The 21,034-nt window shown below is 39.3% G+C and overlaps 2 long non-coding RNA genes across 3 annotated transcripts in view; both read left to right on the plus strand.

Annotated features, from left to right (window-relative positions):
• Positions 1-21,034, plus strand: part of LOC126299261 (uncharacterized) — a 717,934-nt gene that overhangs the window by 287,995 nt on the left and 408,905 nt on the right. The gene's annotated exons all lie outside the window — the stretch shown is intronic.
• Positions 5,948-19,389, plus strand: LOC126299264 (uncharacterized). The gene is made up of 2 exons (XR_007552761.1): positions 5,948-6,100; positions 17,840-19,389. It is a non-coding gene; the product is annotated as an uncharacterized LOC126299264 (long non-coding RNA).

The following is a 21,034-nucleotide window of genomic DNA, read 5'->3' on the forward strand; positions in this document are numbered from 1 at the left end:
CATGTAACTGCAGTCAGTGACACAGCCAGGACTGTAGAATGATGGTTGGTAGGAATGCCATTGGTAGCAGACAGAGGGGGAGAAGTGTGAGGTGTAATTCCCCTGGTGACATTGTGTAGCCACTGGAAATCGGTGGTAGACATTTTCACACAATCCAATGAACTTGTGACGATATTGCAGACCAGGTCTGGTAGAGATATGGTGAACCATAGTATGTGTGCCCATGCCCTGTGATTTTACGGGCCACAGTTACTCCATGGATGCAGTTGTGTGCAAAGCACAGATGCAATGCGGAGGTGTCCTATGTTGTTCTTATGTTTTGCGGGCCACTTTGAGTTTGCCTTCTGTTTCCAATAGGGTATCATTCAACACCACATTGTCCTCATGTAACTTGATTATTTCATGCCTGATTGTTACATAATCTTGTTTCATGGTATGGAGATGTAATTTCAAGTTGCAGCAGTAGGACTCCCAGTAATGTTGATGGTCATTTGAGGTGTTAGCACTAAAGTTATACACACTGGACATTGTGTACTTTGATGAATGAGCCTTTCCTGCAAGAATAGTATGACTGTGACAGAGTGTATCAGTCATTCATTTAGTAAATTGGTGGTCAGTGCAACGTGTGTGAGGAAATCAGCACCTGAAATTGGTTGAACAACATTGGTTAATTTGTAAGCCCACTTGCAGTTCTCAAAGCGTCTATTTCAGCCTCTAATGTTTTGTGACCATATGCACGTATGACGGACTTGTTAACTGCCATTAAATTGGCCTTAGTGTGGCAGTGTGCTGATCTCTGATCCCATTTGATTAATAACACTAGCCCTGAATAGTGGTTGGTAATGAACAGCCTTTGTGATGTAGTGTTGTGCAGTCATTCGGTAGTCGGCAGCTTTGGAGGCATGCCGATAGAAGCGTTAGGCTGAGCAGTCCTATACTGGCTTTTCAACATAGGGTGCTAACTGTTCTAAAACAGTAGGTGCTGTAAGTGGCTATCACACTGTTGCAACCAAATCATGTCTTGGCATTGAGGTGCAAACATAATTTCTTGCAATTCATTCCCAGGTGACCAAAATGTCTGTGGAACAGCAAACATTTGACTGAGTGGCCTCATGGCTATGAAACCACTGTAGGCATTTGCAGGGGACTCGTTTGTACTCAGCTGTCATGATCAATAGTGCAACACTTACGAGTGCTTAGTTAACCTCTTGACAGTGGCATGGGGAGTTCACAGGTCCTCGAGAACACTCTATGACTTTCAGGTACATGTGGCATGGTGGCGAGGCAGCAGCATGTTGGGCTGGTCTGTGATAGTTTGGCTTCCTTCAAAGTGAATGGACGTTATCGTGGCGGCCACTGTGGCATATGTTTTGGGCAAGGTTTGTACTTCATTGGTAACTAGTATAATGGTTGCCCTTCCTGAGCAATTAAAATTAACCTCACTTTGGTAGCAATTGTTGCCAAATGTGTAACAGTAAAGCATCCAAACTGATAATCATTCCATGCAGATGTCTCCAGAATTCAGACAGAATCATGTCATCATGCCTCTCATTGTACAGGACCTGTGTGAGCCTTTGACCCATTGATTTTGTGCAATGTGAAATAAGCACCATCATGAGGGCATTGTAGGCCTGGTGCAGGGAGCGTCATAATATAATGTCTAACACTACTGAAGTTACATGTTGATCAAGATTACTGGTCACCAAAGTGAACTATTCAAAAGAGTCACTAATTAGCTGTTACTTGAAAATGCTCTCCATTTACTGCAACTAAGTTTTCAATTGACTGGTTGCAAACAGTGGGGGCTGAATTTGCAAATACAGTGTGGGAGGCCTGCGAAAGCTGATGAGTGGATATTTCTGTTGATTTCACATGTGGTACCAGTGAACGTGAAATGACTGGAAACATGTTCACTCTGAATTTGATGTCTTACGACACTGTTGTAATTATGTGTGAGGCATTGTTATGTGATTATATCACTGTGTCCAATGTCATGACCAGTGTGGTTGAAACCATGATGTTCCAAAGTGGATCGGTGTGTGGCACGAAATCTAGTGGTTTAAACACAGGAGGTGGGAAATGTAGAATCTGTATCTCATTTTTAATGACCTGGATGGCACCACTGATGGAATGTAGAAGGTTATGTGTGGTATGCTTGATGGTACTTATCTATGCCAATTGCAGCAGATAACCTAACCACGAGAGCAGAATGACTCCTTTGGGTTCACAAATTATGTAAGAACACTATCTCCTACAAATGAAATACATTCACGGACTAATGGTGTAATACACTGATGTGTCAAAAGTGATGGGTTGCCTCCTGATATGTTGGACATGCTTTTACCCAGAGTAATGTAGCAACATGACGTGGCAAGGACTCAATACATTGTTGGAAGACCCCTGCAGAAATAACGTCCAATGCTGTCTCTATAATTGCAAATGTTCCGGGTACACAAGTTTGTGCATGAACTGACATCTCAATTATGTCCCATAAATGTATGAAAGGATTCATGTTGGGTGATCTTGGTGCCCAAATCATACACTTGAATTGTTCAGAAAGTTATTCAAACCTAGGGCGAACAGTTATGGCCCGGTGACCAAGTACACGGTCATTTATAAAAATTCCACCATTGTTCCAAACATGAATAGCTGCAAATGGTCTCCAAGTAGCTGAACATAAACCCTGATCAGTTATCAGCAGACTGTCAAAATAGGTAAATGCATTTCAGTAAACTAGAACACCTAATATTTACAGAATTAATACTCTGTCAGGATGAAACACAGCTATGCACTTTTAATAAATTTATCATTCACAAAATACGTAATCTTGTCAGTTGTGACCTATTGGTGCAAACTAATATTTTTCCTTAAGATGGTCTAACAGTCACTGTTAAGATATTTATTTGTAGAGTAGAAGAAGTTGTCTACCAGAAAGTCTTTCAAACTCTGTTTAAACTGTGCTTTATCTGAAACCAAGTTTTTAATGGTTGCTGGTGATAAATTGAAAATGTGTGTTCCTGGATATTAGACCCCTTTCTGATCCAAGGTAAGAGATTTTAAGTTTTTTTTGTACATTGTTCTTATTCCTAGTACTGATACTATGTATTGAGCAATTGGTTGGAAATGGAGATATATTACTTGCAACAAATTTCATTAAGAATAAATATACTGAGAAGCAATGGTTAGGATACAAAGTTCCTCGAACAGGTTTCTACATGATTTTCTTGAAATACACAACAAATGAATCTTGTGTTATGCTTTTGCTTGCTAAAAACTTTTGCTCAGCTTCGTCAGTTACTCCAGAATATGATCCCATATGACATTACAGAAAGAAAATAAAAAAATGCACGTTATTATTATATTTACTACATCTGACATCATTTTGACTGCAAATCCCATCCCAACTGCATTTATTATCGAGTTATAATCCTAGAAATTTAACACTGTCAACCTCTTTGATCTGCATGTCTTCATGTGCTATTCACATGCTACAAGGAAATCTCTTGCAGGTTCCAGTGTGTCTTTGCAGTGAATTAGTTTTCACTAGTTTATTAACGTAAGTGAAAACTTGATTAGCTGCCATTTCTAAATCTGTACTTGACTTCCTACTTATTGCAATGTCTGTACCATCTGCAATAAAACAAACTTAGCATCTGGGAATGTAATGGGCAAGGAGTCATTAATGCAAACAAGAAAAAGCAACAGACCCAAGATGGAACCTTCAGGAACACCACACGTAATCAATTCCCAGTCAGATGAAGACTGCTTAATGCTCAAGTATTTCACAATGACACCCTTTGTTTCCTGTTAGTTAAATAAGACTCAAACCATTTTGCAGCGCTACTGTTGACACCATAATATTCTAATTTACTTAAGAGAATGCTGTGATTCACACAGTAAAAGGCATCTGAGTGGTAAACACATGCAGAAAATTTCTATTACAATTGTAATTCTCTACTAGTACAGTTAAAAACAATGTTACTTTTGGGGTTATCAGTGAATGTTTCAGCAAATGGAAGGCAAGGTTGGTCATTACATTAGCAGATCAACAGTAATTGCAATTATAAATTAAACTTTTCATCAGATGAGGGCAGCCTAAGGGATCACTGTAATTTTTGCCAGATTTACTACTAGTCATACTTTAAATTCTTTCTCTATCATGTCAGAAAATGTAGCTGAGACACAATTAAACATTACAAAGGGCTTATAAATCATATTCTAAATACATACTTGTACTGCACTATGTGGTAATCTACTTGACTGTGAAGTTTACACAAAGATATTGTTATTCCATTACTAGAAATTTAAAGCCCCATAATGAAATTTAATTCACAATTTCTATTGACTGTTTTGATGAGATGAAATTTTCTTTCTAGATTAGATTAAGTTTTTGTTCCATAGACCCAAAAGTGACACGACTCTCATGGGCGTGGAACATGTCAGAAAGTATAACATAAAAATTATAGAACATATGAATGCAACACTCACTTCCCCAATCATTTGTCAGGAGATTGTCATAATATGTGAACATATTACAATAAATTGGAACTGCTAATATTTACAGAATTCATACACTATCAGAATGAAACCTAGTTATAAATATTTGATAAATTTATCATCATACCTAATCTTAACTGTTGTGACTAAGTGTTGCCAAAACAGAAATTTTTACATAAGCTGGTCTAACTATCCCTGTTAGGATATTCGTCTACAGAGTAGATGAGTTTCCTACCAAAACGCCATTCAAACTCTGTTTAAGCAGTAGTTCATCTGAAACAAAGTTTTTAATGGTTGCTGGCAGTTAACTGAATCTATTTGTTCCTGAATATTGGGTGCCTTTTTGGGCCAAGGCACGTGATTTTACGTTTTTATGTAGATTGATCTTATCACTAGTATTGATACTATATATTAAGCTATTCGTTGTAGACACATTACTTTCAACCAGTTTCATAAAGGAATAAATATACTGAGAAGCAGTGGTTAGAATATCCGATTCCTTGTGTCCACCACTACAATAAATTTGTCTCGACTTCCAAACTAAAAAAGCTGTCGTTACGTACTAACAAGTCCTTTGGCGCTGTTACACTGACAGATAACAGCAGGAATTGGCACAAGCGCGGAGGGTGTGCAAGTTATCCATTCGTAAACTGTTACATTTTGCTGTTGTAAGAATAGGGACAACCAGGAAAAGTTTTATTCAATAGGAACGGTTATGCCCAGAAGCATTTGCATTTCGGTTTGATTGGGGAAGAGCCAACATTCCTGCTTGTTACGCTCGTTGAAATTGTGTGGGTTAATCAATATTATTATTATCGTAGTCGTCATTACGACTATGGTCCTAAGCTCAAAAGGATCTCTCCAACTATCTTATGTCGATTCTTTTACGGCTTCCCTGTCGCCAACCCTCCTCCTTTCTCCGGGCTTGGGACCGGCAACAGCAACTGCAGAGCTACTTAATTCACTCGAACAGTAACTGCAGGCGGAGTTAAAGTGGTTTCCCACACCGACATTTCAATTTCTACGTTCACACTACAAAAAAATTTACGACAAGTACTACTGATTACAATTCCACTGTACTTTACATTTCTCAATAGACTGAAACGCCGAAGAGCCGCTATTTATAGGCTACAAGTTCGACGCGCACAACTATCGATAGTTAACGAGTATCGAACCATTGCAAAGTAATTTATTACACTTGTATTTCCATGGACCCAGCTTTCGTTGAATTAGTCAATTTACTTTGTTTTGCAATATTTGTAAATATGTAATAAAGCGATACAAGTACAGTGTTTGGCGGTGAATCGCACAAGACTTTAATGATAGCGAAACAAGGAGAAGTGATATAGTTCTCAGAAGTTACCACACACATTTGAAGGCGTTGTGAGTATGAACTTTGAAGACGAAATTTTTGGCCAGCGGGAAGATCTTTGTATGGGCGGAGGTATGTTATTGTTTTGGTCAAGATAGTATATGCTTCGTGGAACTGCAGGCTTTGTGCTGTTCCGATTTATGAGATACGAAAAGCAGAACGCAAAATGTGTTGCAAAATTGTTGGAGAGAGAATAGGAAACCTAAGATACATTGACAGTCTGGGAGTTAAGTAAGTTTATCAGTTAAAATTATTGTGGTTAGCATATCGTATTTTCCCGTAGAATATAAATGTATAGGATTTATTTAATACTGTGTCGTATGTGCTCAAGCTGCAAGTACAGCGTTGTACTGAGAACGTTATAAACTGCAGATTTAGTTTCATAGTTGTAAGCTTATATTAAAGAGTACAAAGCTATGTTGTATGCAATTTAGTACTGTTTATATGGTTGCTGGAAGGCTTCTTGAAAGTTAACTCTCATTCAAACATTTTGAGTTGTTAAGTAGTGAAGTTCTTGAAGTTTATTTTCAGTCACTGAAGCGTTTAACGATGAAACTTGCTAAAAGCAGAAGGTGACGTGCAACTAAACAGTAGATAGTGTGAGAGATTTGCATTTGCAAAACAGGATACTGAGGTAGCAGGTAAGGGTTTATGCGAATGTCTCGGCTTACATTCAGAAAATCAGCGTCTGTTTCTTATTAATCTGAAGTACCAGTGGCGAGTAAATGGTTTAGGGTGTAAGTATATGAATCTCAGTGTTAGAGTAAACAATTTTTAAATCTTAGCTGCGCTGATTAAAAAGAATATGCTGTAGGACAGACTGAATAAGACTGTACTGTCAGTCTTGTTTGTGGGCCGGTACAGTGAGAAAGATTTCTAAATGCAAAGCAGGCAGTGCTGACCTTTTTGGGTTGTACAAAGAAGATGCAAACATTGAAAAAATGTTCCAACAGTAATAAAGCTTCTTTCTAGATAAATTAGTCCTGTTTTCTTGCCAATTGGCAGTCATTGCCTCATCAATATTTGTGAGGCGGAAAGCGAAAACGTACCTCGTGTCGAAAATTTAGGAATTTGATTTTTTGTAGTTTTTACATTCAGCATTAAATTCTGAACAACCTGTAAAAGATTTTTATTTCTATCTCTAAATTTGAGGAAGTTATGGCAGGTTGAATATTTATTATATAAAAGAGCTGTTTTGAGATATGGCCTTTTAAAGTTTAACTTTATTATCATTGCTTAACTTTACATATTTAAGAAACAAATTCTGCATATATATTACACTTAAAATGTCTTTTGTCAAGTGGTTTGGAGTTTTTTTTAATTGACACTTCACAATCTGTGGATTGCTCCCAGAGACCAATATCGCATCAGAGTGTAAATACATTTAAAACCAAATTAATTGGCCCCTTGTTGAGAAAAATATAGCTAGCCCCGTGCTTATTTTTTTGGCATAATATTTATATTTTTACACTATGTTATGTATTCACAGCAACTTCACTTATTTCATTTCCAACAGCAACAGCTGAGTTAACATGTGTTGGATCCCATTGTTGTTCATACACTTTCTGGGAGTAGATAGTTTACTTGTTTGTTCACAGTCTCACACATAACCTCAAATATTCCTATTCCGAATGGAACCAAGAACTAAATAGGTCCAGGCTGCAACGGGTTACTGTGTATGTGAACCTGCTGGGCCATGTCAAAACTGTAGTGTGCACAACTTCTATCACCATCTTCAAAATTTTCCGTAGTCTTTTTGATAGTTCCCTTATAAAACACTCTTTCTTTTGCAACAAGTTGTAGATGGGACCTCATTTTTTCAATAGTTTCCATTTTAGTTGCTTCAGGCACTGAAACCATTGCAGTTCCTGAAGTGAAATGCTGTTGACAAAATGCACAGAGATCTGATTTGGGCTTCAAGACAACTATTTTTGGACATATCTCTTTCCAAATATTACAAAACACTCTACTTGATACTGGTTTTACAGGCATATCATTTGTAAAGGAAGCCATATAAGTTTCAAAAAATTTGGCTTTATCATCACTTGAAGGTAGAAGCTTAAAATTTGCTTTGTACTGAGTGCTACTTCTGCCTGATAAAATTATGGCATGTTGTTCTGAGTAATTGTGTAAAAACCTTACAACAAACTCTGAATCAGAAAAAGAAGTCACATTCTTAGTAAGTTTTCTTGCATTACCATGAGCTTTGACAATCAGTCCTGTAACATTATACATTTTTGTTACAGCACTTTAGTCTTGTAATTTTAATATTGTTGGAAAACATGTAAGTGTTTGTACAAACTTGCTGACCTTTTACTGAGTATTTACTTTGTGACTGTTTCCTCTCAGTTTGTACTTTATGTTTACGAGCTGTCAAAGAAGAATCTGAAGTGACACACTGCAATTGGCCTAATATTACTTGATCTAATGTGTTGACATTGTTCTCATAATGATCAGTCTCAGCACATTAGTGACACATTTCCAAATATTCATCAACTGAACAGCAATTGCAACATTCTTCTTTGCACCCGCAACCTGCTTTTAAAAACTCTGAAACGAGAGCATAGTCTCTGTCAGCATCAAAAGAGTCAATTAAATTTATGCAGTCATCAGTTACTACCAGGTCAAAGTCTTCAGCACCATCATTCTCATCTACAACGTGATCACTATTAACATTTCGTTCTATTTCAATAATAACATTATCAGTAACATTATCGTTGTTACCTAAGGCTTCATTAAACTTCGGAATGTCTTGTAATAGAGAAATATCAAATAGGTTAACTGAGTCATCACCTTGAGATTCCCGTTCCTCATCACTTGATTCGTCTCTACTTGGCATTCTTTCAGAAAAATAATCTTGAAATACTTTGTAAATTTTTATCATATAAATCACCACCAAGACCAGTATCGTTTAGTGCTTTCACAATTCTATCTTCACACATTGCATACTTTAAACTGAGCAAGCTGTAAACACGAATTTGTAACGTCAGCTGTCGGCTGTTCTTTGAGGGCTACCAACTATACATTGGCAATATCTGTAGGCATTCGCAAAAATAGGACCGTGTGTGTTGTTTGGCATTATTGAAATCACAAAACAGTTTTCTTTTATACGAAATTACTCTGAGCTCCTTAAAATGCTTCTAAAATTTAATAGATGCTATTTTGTGAAGTACTGCATGTATAGCTGCGATATCTAGAAAAGGGACCTCTTGTCGAACCAATGTTATTTTCCGATATCGACAAGAGGTCCCTTTTCCGAAGACTGACATTGATTTTTTTAATGATATAATTGACTTTTGTTGCATTCAAACAAGTTTCAAATCAATGTGAGCGTGTTCAGAATGAAGTAAACTGTTATAATATATTAAAAAAAAAAAAACGAAATTTGATATTTTACACATTATTGAATGTTTTTGCCTGTACTGAAAATTTTACTCTTCCGACAAGAGGTCCCTTTTTGCTTTCCGCCTCACATTTACTATCTGATGCTACTGTCACGTTATTTGCTCAAGGTCAGGTGCTGATGCTACACCCATCTGCTTAGACCTGTTACATACCTGTGATGCGGTGGTAATGTCATGGTGAGGTTTGATGTTTCTGAGTCTGTCTGTGTTTGTAGATGGTGTGTTGTAGTATTTAGGGGCGCTCTCTTGTGCTAGAAGTATGTTAGTGAGTTGTTTGACATGAATTGAATGTTTCAGGTTGCTATTGGAAGAATTTCTGCTGAGATAGATTGAATTTTCACATTGTGGCTGATGGATTCATTTTTATGTTTGGAAATATTAGTGGAATGTGTTTCTTATGGTCAGAGATTTAATATTATTTTTTTCTTTTTTTTTCAATTGTGAATAAGATACAGATACTTATGAGTAGGTCATTACTTGTTGCAGTGGGAGATATTTTTGCTTTTGTTATATGTTTTATGATGGCGATGAACGAGTCGTCGCCAGTGTTGGCTGGTGGCCAGTGCTAAATAGAAACACACAAATCACAGCAGGTTTGTCAGTAATGTCAATAAGGTGCTGGCTGCATGGTCTGGATCTGCAATGACTAAAATAATGAGAAGTCGCTGGAAAATATTACATATATTGTATTTAACTGATTGTTCAGGATTCTTCTTGGCTTCATACATATAAGTATAAACAGATAGCTATTGAGGCCTCAGTTAAGCCATACGTTACTAAGTGCCTTGTTAGAGGTTGCCTCCTATCAGCTGAAGGCTATGCTACTTTACTACTTGACATTCCGAGCAAGAGTGGACGAGAGCTTGCTAGAAACTTGATACAAGCCGCAGAGCAGCGCTGGCCATGACTCATGGGTACAGTGACACCAATACGGACCGCAATCGATAACTTCATCCCCTGACAATTGTGGTGTCATACGTTGATATCACAGTCCTCCCTCACAAATCTGCGAACGGCCGTTGAATATGGCTTATGACTGCCACATGGAGGACGCCATGCTGATGTAATCGAGGAAGTGGGTAGCCTGACTGCAGGTGAGGCATGCCCACCTACACCCTGCCATTCCGGCCAACGGGAGACTGGAAACGCCTGGAAACCTACTCCACGGTGCACGTCAACATGAGGAATCTGCGCTTCTACAACTATGGGAGCAACCGAAGGGTCGACCTCCATTGGGTCAGGCCACCCGACCGGCAACAAAGAAGGAAATCAGGAAGTGCAGACTGTTCTGCGGCATTGGATGGCATTGTAACTGGAATTTCACTGTGCCCTATCACAGTTGAAGGCACCTGGTCCATGTGGTCATGTGGTCCCCGCAGCGTTGCTGGCACTGCGATCAACTCCACTGTGAGACAGGGTATCCGCACTGGCGCATCATCGCATGTCAAAGGCGAAGCTACGGGCGCTGGCACCCAGGGGTGTGGAGAGCAAGGAAGAGGGCCCTGCAAGGGCAGCCCCGACGGAGCCAACACTGGAAACATAGGGCAAGTGGCAGAGACCCCACAGCTAATGAGACGCATCTGCTTCCGATGCCTGCATGCCTCACCAGATGGACCTGATATGACAAACATGGCGCAACCAAGATGGCGAAGGATGCACCCTTTCAACCATCGGTGATTGCTGTGGGAATGACGAAAATAGACAATATCATCTGGCAAGAATTTGTGGGTCTGCCATGGCAAAGAAATATGGTGTGGGGGGGATGCAACAAGTGCAGATTTCTGTGAGGATGACGTTGCAGTGATTCAACTGCGAAGCACCGCCGCATGGCTGCGATTGGTATGTAGACAAAAACAACAAAAGAGCATCCTCATGAGAATGAGAGTCAATCAATTTAGACATTTGCGACTTAAATGTCCGAACGAATCTTTCAGCGGCTCCATTCGATTGAGGGGAGAATGGTGCTGAAGTTAAATGCTGAATACCATTAGCTTCACAAAAAGTTTTGAACCCTGCAGACACAAATTGAGGTCCATTGTCGGTGACAATGACTTGTAGCAATCCTTCTATGCTAAATATAGAAGACAAGTATTTGATGGTAGCAGACGATGTTGATGACATGTGGACAACAGATGGAAAACTGCTAAAAGAATCAACAAGAATTACCATCGTGCGTCCCAAACAGGACCAGCAAAATCTAAATGTAAGCTATTGTGTGGCAAAGTTGCCTTAAGCCAAGAGAAAACTTTCTACGGTGGTGCGGATTGTTTTCTGCACACACGGAACAAGAACAACAAATCTTGGGTGTGTCAGGAACAATACCAAACTAGGTACAGTGACGGCGAGCTAACTGTTTTGTCTGTACGATACCCTAATTACCTTTTTGAAGAAGTCGTAGCACAGTGACTGCAGAGAATGAAGAACAATAAGACGAGACTGATTGTTCTCCGTGCAGAGCAAGATGACGTCACATTGGACAAAAAGTCGTCTGCACAAAAAAAAAAAGACGAACCAATGGTTCTTCGATCCAAATTTTTTGACAAAGGCTATTGCTTAGTGACATGACGCAAAACGACACTTAATACTAGGTTGTTAACTGTTGCTGTGGTTATACGACAAAAGTCAGCAGGAAAACTTTCTACTACATCATCATTTTGCACACCAGGTAACATACAAGCCTGTTCAGAAGAGTCAGACAGCAAGTCTTCAGCTATTGGCAATCTGGATAGTGTGTTGGCATGGGTTTTAGTGACTCCAAAAATCAAAGCAAGAGCTTCCATCTAGATCTGCAAGTAGTTACGTTGTGCAGGGGAGAGTAGCTTTGAAGCAAATGCGATCAGGCAATTGCGCAAACCAATTTTGTGAGCAAGAACAGCTCCGATCCCAAATTCGGAAGCATCAACCGTGAGGCCAAAAGGTTATGTACTAGATAACAATGCAGATTTAAGCTGCTGAAGGGCACATTCGCATTCAAGCGACCAATTGAACGAAACGTTCTTTCAACATAGTCGATCTAATGATGCTGCAAGAGATGATGCATGAGGCAAAACCTCTTGATAATAATTGAACTTTCCAAGGATGGATTGTAATTATTTAACTGTCTTGCATGCTGGTAGCTCTGATATTGCTCTTACCTGATCCAGACTTGGATGGATGTCTTGAGAGTTTATTACATGTCCTAAGTAGGATAACTGTTCAGAAAAAAATGTACACCTGTCCTTATTGAGTTTAAGTCCATTCTCATGTAACACTTCAAATAACTGTCTCAAATTATGCAAATGTTCATGTTGTGTAGAACCTGAAGCTACGATGTCATCTAGGTAATTGCACACTGAAGAAATCGAGGCACAAAGAGCCTGTAAGTACTGCTGAAATAGTGCAGGTGCAGAGGCTCATCCAAACAGAAGCCTCTTAAATTTGTAGAGACCTAAATGCGTTTTCACGACGAGAATCTTGTGGGATTTGTCATCCATGGGAATTTGAAGATATGCATCTTACAAATCTAACTTGGAAAAATATTTACTTTGACACAATTTGTCAAACAAGTCTTCTGGAAGTGGCAAAGGAAATGTTGAAACAACAATTTGAGGATTGATGGCGGCAATTTGCCTGATGGTTTTGTTAAGATAACCAACAGTGAAGCCCATAGTGATGTTGTCACTGGTTCAATCACTCCTTGTTCCTCAAGTGCATGCAGTGTTTTAGCAACTTCATCTAGAAAGTGCATGAAGGAACTGTGTGAGAGCGGAAACATTTAGGCTGTGCATTGTCCTTCAATTCAAGTACGCGTCTGAAAATTTTTCTTGCTCCCTAAACCTGGTGAAAAAAATGTCAGCAAACTCTTGACTTAGTTCGGAAACACTGTTGGTGGGAACACGTTTAGTGACTGCTAGTATGTCATCGAGCATAATTAAGGAAAATACATCAAATAAATCAAGATCACAAATGTTTACAGATGAGGGTGAACACTGTACATGAAAAGAAATCACTTGAGTTTGCAGTCCTAAAACCTGGATACTTTGACCACTGTAGGTAGCTAACGGTAACATTTGCATTACTCAATGGAGGTGAACCAAGCAATTCAAAAGTTTTATGATTCATGAGTGTAACAGAAGCTCCAGCGTCCAACTGAAAAGAAATCATATGATTCCGAACGTTCAAGTTTACAAAAAGTTTGTTCTGCCATCAGCAAAAATTAGCATTCTGAGAAGCATTGTGCACTGGCTTGTGTTGACAGGCAGATTGTGTGTGACGAGTCTCCTTACGTCGGCTTGCACTGGCATCACAAAGAAATTCACACACTAGGGTAATGGCACAGGTACAGGAGGCGAATGTACAACATTTATTGCCATTGCTTATGGCTCATTGTGATAGGAAGTCTTATTTTGGAAACCATTCTGGTGGAAGCTACTTTGTCTCAAAACGTAATATGGAGCATTAGATTTTTGTCTTGAGGCACACTGCCTGGACATGTCCCTTCTTGTTGCAAAAATGGCACACGGCCTTGCACGATGGGCATGAGCGCAAAGCAGGTGACGTCTTCCGGCGCATAACTTGTGTCTGTCTCCTGGAAGTGAATTGGGCAGGCGTGCGCCGGGCCGGTATATTATCATGTATGTGTGATGCGCGTGCAGCCAGCTTGCTAACCTGACAGACAGTGGGAGGCGATTCAAGAGAATTTGCAGCAAAATCCAAAGTGTCTTGCCTGTCCAAAATGTGCAACACTTGTTCTAAAGTGGGGTTGGATAATTTAAGAATTTGCTCTCTAATGCTTGTGTTGGACACGTTCTGCACAATAGCGTCCTGTACCCTTATGTCAGAATACGATATGCCACAAGAACATGAAAAGCCACAGTCGCAAGTGAGGCCTTGCAAATTGGCTACCCACTCATGGTAATTCTGATGAGGTACCCGTTTTGTGCGGAAAAATTTGTACTGCTGAGTGACAACATTGACACTTTCCTTGTAATAATCAGTTAATTCCTGAACAAGTTCTTCGAAACTGTGCTGATATGGAGAACTTCTCGGGAATAGTTTGAGGAGAATGAGGTACGATGCTACGCCAACACAAGATAAAAGCATATGCAGCTGTGTTTTACGTTGGATGTCATATGCAGCAAGGTGGTGTGAAAACTGCACATGTCGCTGCTGCCATCTTTCCACGCAGAAGTCAAATGTGCGGAACGGCGGGACTGTGACCCGCTGTGCAGCCGGTACTTATGGCACAGCTTGTTGTTGTCCCTGGACGAGCGGTCCCAATGTGTGCAGTAGTGCGTTGGGCTGCTGATTCTGTAATCATAACAGTTCTGCCTCTGGATTTGCCATCACAACGAAAGCAAATAATCAACAACGGGAGTAGGAAAAAAATGTCATGCACTCGTCAATCACACCATGTGGAGAGGATGGGTGGCACAGCCGGGTATATAGTCTGGAAACATGTATAAATAGTGCTGCTTTCACTGTTCCACTTTCCAAAAAATCTGTACCTTCAACCTTTTCGCCAATTGTTATGACGACGATGACGACGACGAACGAATCGTCGCCAGTGTTGACTGGTGGCCGATGCTAAATAGAAACATATAAATCACATCAGGTTTCTCAGTAATGTCAAAAACATGCTGGCTGAATGGTCTGGATCTGCAACGACTAAAATAATTAAAAGTTGTTGGTAAAAAAATAATATATATTGTACTTAATTTGTGATTGGTTGGTATCATGATTATTGATGTACCATTAGAATGTGTTTCTGATATTACTCATGTGGGCATGGTTTGGTTTGTTGTACTGTGGTCTTTGCTTTAGGTAGAGTAAATGAAAGTGTGGAAAATAGATTTTAGCATTTGAGTGTGTTGCTTTGTGTACAGTGGGATTTGTTTTTTGGTGCTATATAGGTCAATTTGTTTCATCGGGTTTTGGAGTTGGGTGCAAGTTCACGATATCAAGACCTTTGCTTGAGGATTATGGGTTAAGTGAAATTTGCAATACCGTGTTTTAAAGTTGTATGTTGGTTCCTGGTATCGAGGGCTTTGTTGGAGCTATGTAGGTGAAAATTGTGGTGTTGAGGTTTTTAATTGTGTATGGGTTGCTGGTATTGTAGTCCTCATTTGAGATATCGAAATTTACAGTGCCAATAGATTTTGTTTTTGTAATTTTTTTGTGTTAAATTTTGATGATTTCATGTCCTTGATTTTTGGGCAAATATTTGTTTTGTTCTAATGTCATTATTCTTACTGTTGTATATTTGTCTGTGCCCGAAACCACCTCCGTCATTCTGTTCTCCTGTCAGTTTCATTCTGTTGTTGGAGTTAAATACTTCACATGTTATTTATGTTTGTTTGCAGTTGTAATAAGTGATGTCATGGTCACCGTATTGTATGTGCTTGAAATAGTTTAAACCATGACATCACTGTTCAAAACAGGTGGATGGAGTCATGGATTTTTTTTTGCCAATCTACCTTTTATAATAGTTAGATCAGTAGATCCCTTTATATAGACTGAATTTGTTCTTCAGATATAGTTTGTGTGTCTAAGTAGAAATAATGATATGTTTCAAGGATCATTGGTCTGTTGTACCAAAATGGTGTAGGTTACATTGGTTTTACACTCTGTGTCTTCTGTGCCTACATACTAGCTACTTACAGATTACCAGCAAGCTCAATGCCTGAAAAGTAGTAATAGTGAACATATTGGTCTCCATCACTGCTCATGTTACTCTGAAGGAATATTGGCATCTAGTTCTAAATAGCGCAAGCAATCGTAGTCTTATACCACAAGGTTTTTGTTAAATACCTCTCTTCAGGCAGATGTTGCCAGAAGAAGCAATTTCAGTTCAGGTTTAAAATTGTGTAAAGGTTTGCAGCAGGCAGGTGCCCTTGATTTTATTCTTCAGTTTCTATTTACCATGGCCGGTTTTGAATTCACAAGCGATTTATCATCAGATGGGACATATGTATTGCATATTTCCAGCATTGTTGTGGCTCATGTAGCTATGGCCAGAGAACAAAACATGTACACACTGAATGTAGTGAGAAGTATGTACTATTCACGCCTGGCCACAGCTGCACCTCTCCAGCAGTGCTGCAAACATGTACCATCTGATGATAAGGCAACAGTTGGCTCTCCCCATCCTGTGCATCATACTGCACCTGAGAATGCTGTCTGGTGGGTAAAAAAAATCAGTCATTATAGTGGGTATATAGGTGTCAAGAAATAACTGTAGTGTGGCTGTGAAAAATCAGTTCAAGCTGAACTGTGTTCGGCACTGTCAATACAAGACAGGAATCTAACTTAGGAATTATATCCTATGGTGTGAAGATATTTAAGAAGTTCCCATCTAACATACAGCAAGTAATTGGTTATCTCAGCCAATTGAAAACATTCCTGGTGATGACTGCTTCCACTGCTTATCTTAATGCAAGGGTTTGATTCCTCCTTAATGTTGAAACACCTCATTAATAGGTTGCAGGCAACATCAGCATATTGCTGCAATAGTTTCCATTGAATATCTATGAGCAGTAAAAACCTAACTAGGCAGTTCTTGCAGAATAATACGATATGTGTGACACTATTCCTCAAATAAATTGAACATTGTCATAACACACTGCTTATTTGTGTTACACTTATTCCACTGTTAAGTTGATGGATTGTTGTTAATTTAACAAATACATAATTCCTGTCTGAAACTCGGCTGTGGGCTGACTGTCTCAGCACCAAAAATCAGTTTTTTTTGTATATCCTCACAATAATAGGCACTGAAGCTTTACATTTTCACTGTTTGAGTTACAGAAATTACAGTTAATTACAAACCTGGTAATTATGTTGGAATTAACTAAGGGCTGACTTTGCTAATATGTTTTTGAATAGAGCCAAATAGATACTTTAAGAATCTGACTAGTTTTTCTTCCAAATGTTTATATTTACTACAGAACTTACATTTATTTATAAGTCAACAATAGAATCTGTCACAAAACAATTACTGATTTCACCCTATAACAAAAATTTAACTAGGAATGGTCAAAATAAATTAGGGAATTAATTACATATACAAAAGAAGGCACAGAATGAGACCTTGTGCTATATTCCTTAAGGTGGAGGGCCAGCATTTCTCTTTTATGGAAATGCAGATTATATTCATACATGTAAAAGTAACTAGGCAGAAATTAAAATAAAAGTAATTTAAGGAGGCAGGTGGAAAAATAAGAGATGAAGTAAAGAGATCCCAGCTTGCTTCATCACAAATGCTTAAGGCCTTGAAGATGCACCTATAAAATGACTCTTGGTAAACACTAGCATCACTGTCAGCAGCTGCCCATTTACATTGTGAATGCAACATGTTGTCAGATTAGCTGATTATATGCTTCACCATTTGACAGCTTAATATTTGCTGAAATGCAGCAGTTTTCACTTCATAGGTGCTTCATTGGCAATGGAGTGGTGTACTCTACACAGAAAATTCATGTTACTAATCAGTACATACTTAATTCTTTTCTAATTTGACATACAGTGATGTTATTCTACTTATGTTTGTTCTTTCCACTCATTCAGTGTATCTTTGATTTATTTTCAGGAACGCATCGCAAATTCGGTAGTACCACAACAGAATGACTACAGGAGCGAAATGTACACCTCGCCACTCTAAATTGGGGCCCAGCTCATTGCCAGACTGCAGAAGAACGTCTCTGTGAGATAGGATACCCTGGACCATATCTAAGCTCTTATGGGGCGTGGTGGTTACAGAAACATCCGCCAGCTTGTCACAAGCTTTTAACATTGGTGACTGGGCTGAGGATGCTGTTTTGATCAAGACTGACCCACATCTCATTTTGGACAATCCCTACACCTCTCCAAACTAGTACTCCAAATGCTCCACAAAACACTGAGGCTTCATCATCATGAAAGATTGCCCATCAGCTCTCGAACATACTAGGTACTGTGGCGAATAAGTTCCACTGCCATCCTTGGCCTGATGTTCCTTCCATAGTGTGGCCAAGGAGGGGAACGATTTGGGGTCGCACTTCTGTGCGTTGAATTGAACTTGTGATAGCTTAGAGACTAATAGTGTTTCACCACCACCAACAAGAGATGACGGACTGTGATTCATCGCGTGTCATTCTCCCTGATGCCACCCACTCAGACCAGGGGCACTACCCACAGGCGCCACCTAGCCACAGCAAAAGCAACCTGGTAGGACGGCCATTGCCGGGAGCCCTGATGCCGCAGGGGGATGGGTATATACCCCTTGGCATACGTTGGGAGTTACCGGTGCTGGCATGAGCAGAGCGATCCCTGTGCGGTCAGGGGGCTACAACCAACACGGTACATGGCGCCCCCACCACAACGGACTGGCTAACGTGCTGGATATCAGGTGGAAAGAAATCCATGGTCATCGTCGACACACAAAGTGACACAGCACAATGCATCCAGGAAGGTGTCGTCGCCCAAGAGATAGGGAATGAGCGGGACTGCGATGCGACAATGAGGAAGTGGGCTAAAGATTTCAATGCATGATGGACATTATGCACCATGTAAGGCTCCCTTCCCCAGTTGGCTTGATCTTCGGGAAAGTTTTGAAGAAGGGAGTTCAAAACCCTACAGGGGACCGTCACAAAGGCCGAAACATGGGAAACTCCTTTTAATCGCCTGTTATGGCAGGCAGGAATACCTAGGGCGTATTCTTACCCCCGGATGTGCAGGGGGAGAACCATCAGTGATTTCACCATACAGGCAAAGCAGAGGTGACTGATGTGAATCTACTACTTACTATCTAAACATTTTGGGGAGGGCTAGAAGAGCATATAAGATATAGATTTCTGTGCGAACTTCATTGGTGCAGTTCCTATTGTAACTGCCAATGAGGAAGAGGTTTGTACATCAGCTTGTGGTTGTTTGAATGGAGCACGAAAACCTTACCAGATATTAAGAGAAACCAAAAGAATGGCCATTCTCAAGATTCTATAAATCAAAATATTTACCAGAAAGACATACTGAGTTTGATATGAAATGATTTATTGTGTAATAAAAATGTTTTCAAAGACAAATGGCACCAAAAAGGACATCATTAACACTACTATTCTACAATAGTAACAAAAATAAATACTTAGTTATGTATTTGCCTCATTAATTTTTTTTTTTAATTTGTATTTAGTCATGGCGTATTAAGACAGACACATTTTCACATTTCTAGAAGTACATTTCAAACAACTTCACATTTTAAAATTTGTGAAAAATTTCCCATGTTACATGTAATCAGTTTTTTTGTCATTATGCAATTTGAAATGATGCTCCCCAGTTACACATTCTGGACAATTTCGTAAGACAATGAATTCACGGGCAATGAACGTAAGTACATTCTCTCAAAGAATGCATTTTGGACCTTGTGCATTAGTATCTAACTGCATAGATAGTAAACTGAGCCAGATATAGCTTACTGTTGATGCTATTTTTAATGTTACTGGAAAATATTACTGTGTTACCTACAGGTAAGTTCTTAAATGTGCATGGCAGTGTTGTTCCAGTTTGATGGGCATTTGGATGCCAATTTGAATTTAATTCGTCTCCTGCAACATCAACCTCAATGAAATGCAGAGAATGCATCTACATCATAATTACCTAATAAATAAGATGTGTCATGAGACATTTAGGGGTGCAACTGAATGGGATGAGGGCTTGTGGGAAGGAATCATCACAAATAGTTAAGTAAAATTTCCACAAGCATGATGAATTAACCCCATGCTAATATACAAATGGAGTAACCAATTTCAAATGAGATGTTTTTCCTGTTTTTATTTTTCAAGGTAACTGTCACAAGATGTACATTCTTCCCAGACTGCAGTTATTTCTTGCAGTTCTGTTTGTCTGTAAGCACTGACAACTCTATGCCGCATTTGTCAAGAATGTACACCGAGTTCCTTTAATACTTTGTTCTTATCTTACTCCCTCATTCTTTCTTCCTCTTGCCTACTAACAGCTTATCTTATTAAGAAAGAAAATGTATGCACTGATACACTGGAATCTCCATTAATATGATGACTGCCATGAGGTCATAGCACAGCCTCATCCCTAACACTGTGTGCCTAGTTTGGCGTGGTGTTGAAACATCCGTCACTATGCATGTGGCAGTCAACATGTTAAAGTCATTTCTTCCCCTTCTCTCCCCTCTCCACCTCTAAGGAACTATACATCTCTTAGCAGAAGTTCCTTAACATTTTTGCAACTTGTCCTAATTTTCTTACTAACATTTATGGCAGTGAAATGGATGATCTTGAAACCTCCACCACCAATAAAAATTTATTCACAGTGCTAGAAAAAAAAATAAAACAACAGTTTACAATGCTTGCACTTCACGATGACAATCACTTGAAATGATGTCATGTAACTGACTACACATTTCATGTCTTAAAGAAGTTAGACTTCACATCTTGCAAGACTGGCACTGAACTTCAATTAATTTCCTCCTGAATTTGGTCCTTCATTTCTTGGATGGTGTTTGGTGGGTCCACTGGAAGATCTGAGATTTCAAATGACCCCAAAGGAACAAATCACATACTGGAAGGTCAGATGACCAGGAAAGATGTTCTGTACCATGTTGATGGAATGCTGCAAGGTATGGTCTTGTTGGAAGAATGTGGCTAAAGTTACAGGAAGTAGTCACATTAGGGTGTGTTTCACTATGTGAACAAAATGTTTTGTATTCATGGTACCGGCATTAGCACAGTTGTCTTAGAAAATATAGCACCCAACAGTTCCAAACATTAATATACTG

This window comes from Schistocerca gregaria, chromosome X, assembly GCF_023897955.1.
Source record: "Schistocerca gregaria isolate iqSchGreg1 chromosome X, iqSchGreg1.2, whole genome shotgun sequence".
Classification (NCBI taxonomy): Eukaryota; Metazoa; Arthropoda; class Insecta; order Orthoptera; family Acrididae; genus Schistocerca; species Schistocerca gregaria.